We start from the raw sequence: 6,000 nt of genomic DNA on the forward strand, positions 1-6,000 counted from the left end.
GGCTGACTAATCATCTGGAGGTTAACAAGCGACTGTTTGTTCAAGAGACTCTGCACACACAGAGGGTTACAAAGGTGACTCATGTTATCTTTCTTCTACTTAATGATATAAGAGAAGTGACAGAGACCAGTGCAAATTGCTCCCTGTGGATATTTCAGTGTGTACCTTAAAAAGAGAGTGAAATGAAGAGAAGGAGGAGTTCATCTTAACTCAAGAAAAAGACTAATACAAAAGAATCTGACAAAACATTCAGATTTTTAAAGCAGTGTCTGCTCAGGCATTAAGAGCTAATGGAAATTTGCAGCAGATGCTCCAATTTTCCCTGAACATTTATGTAAGTATCTCATTTTAAAGGCTGCATACATTTGGGGACAAATACAATAATGGCAGCTATAAAACAGATATGGCAACATAAAATACATCAAGAAACACCTGAAAAACCAGTTTGGGTCCACATGCAAAATCAATGCACAGGTTAATCTAATAAAAACGAGTCTCTGTTAAAAAAAAAAAAAAGCTAGATAAATAGCTGATAATAAAGTACACACAGAGGGGAAGTTACTGTAAGGCCAGCTCTTCAAATTTTCACAAAAATTTTACTTAGACCACTAATGCAAAAATACATATATCCATATATGTCATGTGAAGTGCATGTCAAGTGAAGTAAATCTGAACAAGAGATGAAATAAGGAGTATACCTACAACGTCAGTGGCTCAATAATGACAACATAAATGAGGACAAGCTGCAAACTCTCCCTGGCCTCCAAGAGATCAACATGAACACAGCTTTAAAACAACTACCATGGTGATAGTGCAGTGGTGGGGTGGACAGAATGAGAATAAAGTAACAATGACTAATTATGTGATTGAAGTTGAATGACAAGTACCTAGGAATTCATTGTTCTTTCTACTTATGTACATGCACAGAAATTTTACTTAGACCACTAATGCAGAAATACAAATATGTGTGTGTGTGTGTGTGTGTATGTGTAAAAATTGTTACGTACGAAGCGCAAGGCAAAGTATCAAGACAAACAGAAAAATTTTAAATTCTTAATACTTGTAGTTTAAAACTGAGTTGAGTGGATAGGGCAAACATTAGGAAGTTAATAAGTAAAAGCTTTTAACAATGCAATGGTACGCAAGGTAAAAGAAAAGGCAACAGTCAATGACCAAATCCTGAGACTGAAGAGCTCCTTTGGGCTAGCAAGGTAAGCAAAAGCTTCACGGAGAGGTAAGATGTCCACTGGTTCCCAAAGGATGGGCAGCAGGTCAGACATCATCTGTTTCCTCTCTAGGCTCACTGTATCCTCCTCTCCATTCTGTTTTGTCTCAGGAGGGATTACATCACTAGGCTCCCCTGCCCTGTGGTTTCTGGTTGAGGTCAGCTAATGAAGACAGATCAGAGGGAGGTAGCAGAGTGAGATCAGAATATTCATTGTCCTGGTTCACAATCTCTAGGTCACCTTGGATTGGCTGTGTTTCTCAACAGGAGGTTATTTCTCTCCAGGCAGGTTGCTCTTCAAGAGCCTTCTTCTGATTCTGATACCTCTCCCTCTCCTGATGCAGCCAGCTCCAGATAACTGCATTCTGCTGTGGTTTGCTTATTTAAGTCCAATACCTTTATTATTAATATCTTTGTAAATATGCCTTCCTTGAATTATCCTCATTTCAACGTGCCATTTGCTTCCTTGGAATACTGCTGATACAAGTTGCCACAAGGGTAGCAGTGACAAGAAAAGCAGCCATGACATTACTATATTTTTAGAAGTGAGAATAAGCATGCTATCTAGGGGTGAGTGAAAAGATCAATATGGCTGAATAGGAAAGTTCACTAGGAGGAAAGAAGACTTCAGGCATTAGCAAAACAGGAGATTCCTTGTTTGGAATGCTTAGACGTAACAATGTTAGATTGAATATATTAAACTGTTACAAATAAGTAAACAAAAGTTGTATCCCAAACCAGAAAAGTTCCATAACCCTTTCCACCAAGTCTCTCAAATCTTTCCTTGACGACAGTGTTCCACAGGCAAACGCTTCCAATTAATATCTTTCTCACGAAAAGTTAAGAGCCAAATTATTTCGGTTGTCTTTATTTCCTTATAATTTGCTCTTTGGTTTATCTGGGTATCTAATTAGTTCCTTACAGTTACAGCAGTATGGTTATCATGAGTAAAATCAAGTTGAACAATTCATGTGGGCCTGGGGAAAAGGCTATAATTTTCTGTGTATGTACAAAGACAGTACAATACGATACAAAAGAACCTTCTCTTTCAGAATAAGAATTTGTTTTTTTCCAAAATTTTGTGCTATACCAAAACTGAAAAAAAAAAAAAAAAAAAATGTGCTATAGAAGTAATGGCCACTAAATTCCCCATTCTTCCAGATTATCGTGATTCTAAAATATGACGCATTTATTTTGCTCCAGCCAAAGGAAGGCAGGTGATGTAAGCTCAAGGGTCCCTCCCCTAAAGTACCCTCAATTAGCTGTGTGACCTTAGGCAAGTCACTGTCTCTGAGTTTTAGATTGTCAGATGTAAAACAAGATGGTGAAGCTAGATGAACTTTCAGGTCCCTGAATTATCAACTGTTTATAAAGTTATCTGGAAGCTGCTTACACATTATTTATAGATTTACCTCACTATATTGGCTATAGTTTGATTTAAAATCTTCTGAGCTCAAGGTAATTATTAATTACCACTAAGAAAAAAATGAGTATAAATATCACAAGTATATGAGTTTCATAGTCTGGAGTTTCTTAGTTGGCACATAGCCTGAGAGAACATTCTAATTTGGCAGCTGCAATGAAGACATAAGGTCTAACTAACATTAACCAATATTCAGATTTACTATCATTTATTGAGCACCTATAATGTGCCAACCAGGGTGCTGGAGACTACAAAAATGACTGAGGAAATCCTCGCCCATGAGGTGCAAGTCTAGGGAGCAATGCCTATGTAGATTTTGTGTAATACTCAAATTATGGTGTTTTTGTTTTTTTTTTGCAGATGAGGAACCTGAGACTCATAAAGTGGTAACTGGTTTAAGAACAGGAATCCAGGCCAATCTGATTCTAAAACCATGCTTTCTCTAATGTACCAATTCTCCTTTTAATTCTCAATGAGAACAAAAATGTATAAAATATCAATACTGAAAAGAATAACAGCTCCTTACAGCTAGGCTGTATCAAACATGTTAGTGGTATCTGATCCTCGTAACTCTTTGGGACGGGCTACGTGGGTGTTATACAATCTTATAAATAAGGAAACACTCAGTGTGGTTTAAGTGACTTACCCAAGGTTACATGGCTGTTAAGTGGCAGAGCCAGTGTCTTTCAAATCAATTCCTGAAATTAATACAGTCCCTTGGATCAATCTTCAAAATCCAGCTGTGACCAAGAACGAAAGTATATAGTATCAAACATTTCTCTTTCTTGGTGAAACAAAGTAATGAATTTTTTTGGCAGCAAAAAATTTCTCAATATTCCATGTAAAAAGAAATTCAGAGGAATGTTCATGCAATCTCATTACATAATGCAAATTTAAATAATTTATCTAACAAACAGACTTGAGGATTTTGCAGAAGTTAGGAAAAATTAGCTCTGGAAACTTCTCCCAATAATTGTATATTTTGTTTTACCTCAGAATTTACGTATTGGACTCAACACTATTGGTTTTACTGACATCATTTTCTAATGAGAATGGAACAATAAATTGCACACAGCTATTTTAATCTAAACTAAAAATACAATCTAACGAGTGATTCTGCAAATTTTGCAAGCATAGTAGGCAAAAGAGCAGCATAAAAATACACGACACAGTGGTGTGACCTATGTATCTTCCAATGCAGTCTCCTACTCTGGTCCTACATTTCTTTGCCACTGTTTCTTATACTGGCTAGACTAAATCTAAAAGATAAAAAATGCTTATTCTTTTCACCTAGAATGCAACTACCTTATCGATCACGGTTAAATAAAATAGTTCACTGTCAGGGCAGAAAAAACATCTTTAGGCCTCCCCTGAAGTTAATTTTCAACGAGTTAGTGAGGTAAAGGAATGAAGGGCCAGGCTTTCTTTTAATCAATAACGCAACCCATACACTGAGTGAGAGCGCAGTACTGGAGAAAGTGCAAACTCCAAAGAGGTGATAAATCCAGTAATCGCCTGAGAAGAGCGACGCAGACTGACAGCAAATTACAGCCCACTGCAGAAACTTAAAAAGACCGCCTTGGGGTTGGGAAAGTAGCCTCCACCTTATTAATCTCCCCGGCCTTCTAACAAACCATTCATTCCGGTGTCCCCAGGTCTTAAGAGGTGGGAACTTTCCCCAGTGGTCTCCGTGATCTCTGGAGATATTTATTCTATTGAAGAGGATGATAACAAATGCGAAGACCAGCACTGCGTTTCTCTACTAGCTTTTTCTACACCACGCACTGGCTAAAGGACTAAGATGATGGGGAATGAGGGGGCTTGGGACATAAATCAAAAGATGCTGTGAGAACATCGTGGCTGGCTCCATCCCCGCTGGCCTAAGCGATCTCACGTCTGCAGAAGGAAGCAACGCCTGCGGGCGGGCCTGCGGGCGCACGGGGCTGGTGACAGTACGCGTGGAGCAGCAGGTTCCCCCCACCCCCAGCTGCAGGGCAAGCCCGGGGTCTCCACAGGCCTTGCTGCACAGACGACAGAACTGGGACACGGAACTTGGGGCATGTGGCTAGCACCGGGCGGGGGTCGGCCAGCAGAGGAGGAAGCAAGCGCCGGCAGAGGCCTGAGGGGAGGATGCACATGGCTGGCGGCGGCGCTAACAGCCGGCAGAGGGGCGGCCCCGGGACGCGGTACCTGCGGTCAGGCGGTGGCTGCTGCTTCCGCGAGCCTCCTTTGGCCAGCCAGGACCCGGCCGTGCCCTCGCCCTTGTCCTTGCCCACCTCTCTCCCGGCTCTTTTCCCTCTTTTCCCCCGCTTTCCCCCTCCTCATCCGGAGCTCCAAAATGGCGGCGCTGGGGACGGATCACGTGAGCCGCGAGTGGGTCAGGTGACCCGAATGGCGGGCAGCAGGGGCGGGGCGAAGCTCAGGCCCCGCCCACGGGCATTCCGGGCCGGCCGGGCTGGACCTGCGCGAGGGAGGTTCTCCAGCGGGTTTAGCTTCTTGCAAACCCCGGCTCCCGGGCGGGGTTCGGGCCCAGTTGCCTGGCCCTCACGCCCCCTTTCAGACGTCTACGTTTAGAAGTCACCGTGTATTCACTTTGGCATCTCCCCACGTCACCTAAATCCGCTGTGGGCTAGCCTCATCACCCCACTCGCTCCGCAATTGGCTTTCAACAAAGGACATCGACTTTTTTTTTTTTTTTTCTTTAGCCTGGCTTCTGGGTTTGTATTAGTTCTTTTGGTAGAGCTGTACATTTTAAGGTGTTCTTGGCTAAAATGTAGCGATCCTAGCCAGGCTCACGGCTTTAAGTGGTGCCTGTTAAGGGCCAGAGCTGACTCTGGGAAATCTTGTTGCTTGAGAGATTCAGAATTTTCAGGTTTGTAGGATCAGACCCAGTAACACAACCTCAGCCCTCCAAGGGCACCACGGTGTTTGTCATTCGGATCTGTTTTATGAAAGATTCCAGGGTGGTTCGCCTGCTAACAGTGAAAAAGGGAATAGGTGAAGCATTACAGCCAATTTCACCAAAAATGCTGAATAGTTTTGCTATATTAGGAACTATGCAGCATGGTGCTCTGGTCTGGACTCAGCGGGTGGGCTGTGGACATGAGCAAGGGAATAAAGCTGAAGGTTCTGGTCATTGGAATGGAATGTGGTGAGACACCTCTACTCCAGATCTTTGAGAGGCCTTTACAGCTGGCTGGGCTGTCCACTGTCCTGGGAGGAAGATCCAACAAAATTTAGAATCAGACAGGCTTATAATTCCTGTTACTGTATATTAGGGTACACATTCATCTGAATTTGGCGGTTAGGAAACCAGCAAAGTTAGATTTTTTTTTTTTTTTTTTTTTTTGAG

The 6,000-nt window shown here is 42.3% G+C and overlaps 1 protein-coding gene across 2 annotated transcripts in view; it reads right to left on the reverse strand.

Moving 5' to 3' along the window:
- The window catches only part of LOC108283515 (zinc finger protein 507), a 30,756-nt gene extending 25,734 nt beyond the window's left edge, over positions 1-5,022 (reverse strand). Inside the window, exons 1-2 of one of the 2 annotated variants that reach the window (XM_017499874.2) lie at positions 4,839-5,009; positions 3,295-3,388 (exon numbers count right to left, since the gene is read on the reverse strand). The gene's annotated coding sequence lies outside the window, so the exon portion shown is untranslated. Of the gene's footprint in view, positions 1-3,294; positions 3,389-4,838 lie in introns of both variants that reach the window. The other variant, XM_017499875.2, reaches the window with a different exon arrangement.
- Between the last annotated feature and the right edge of the window lie 978 nt (positions 5,023-6,000).

Source organism: Cebus imitator, unplaced genomic scaffold (assembly GCF_001604975.1).
Source record: "Cebus imitator isolate Cc_AM_T3 unplaced genomic scaffold, Cebus_imitator-1.0 Scaffold261, whole genome shotgun sequence".
In the NCBI taxonomy this organism is placed as follows: domain Eukaryota; kingdom Metazoa; phylum Chordata; class Mammalia; order Primates; family Cebidae; genus Cebus; species Cebus imitator.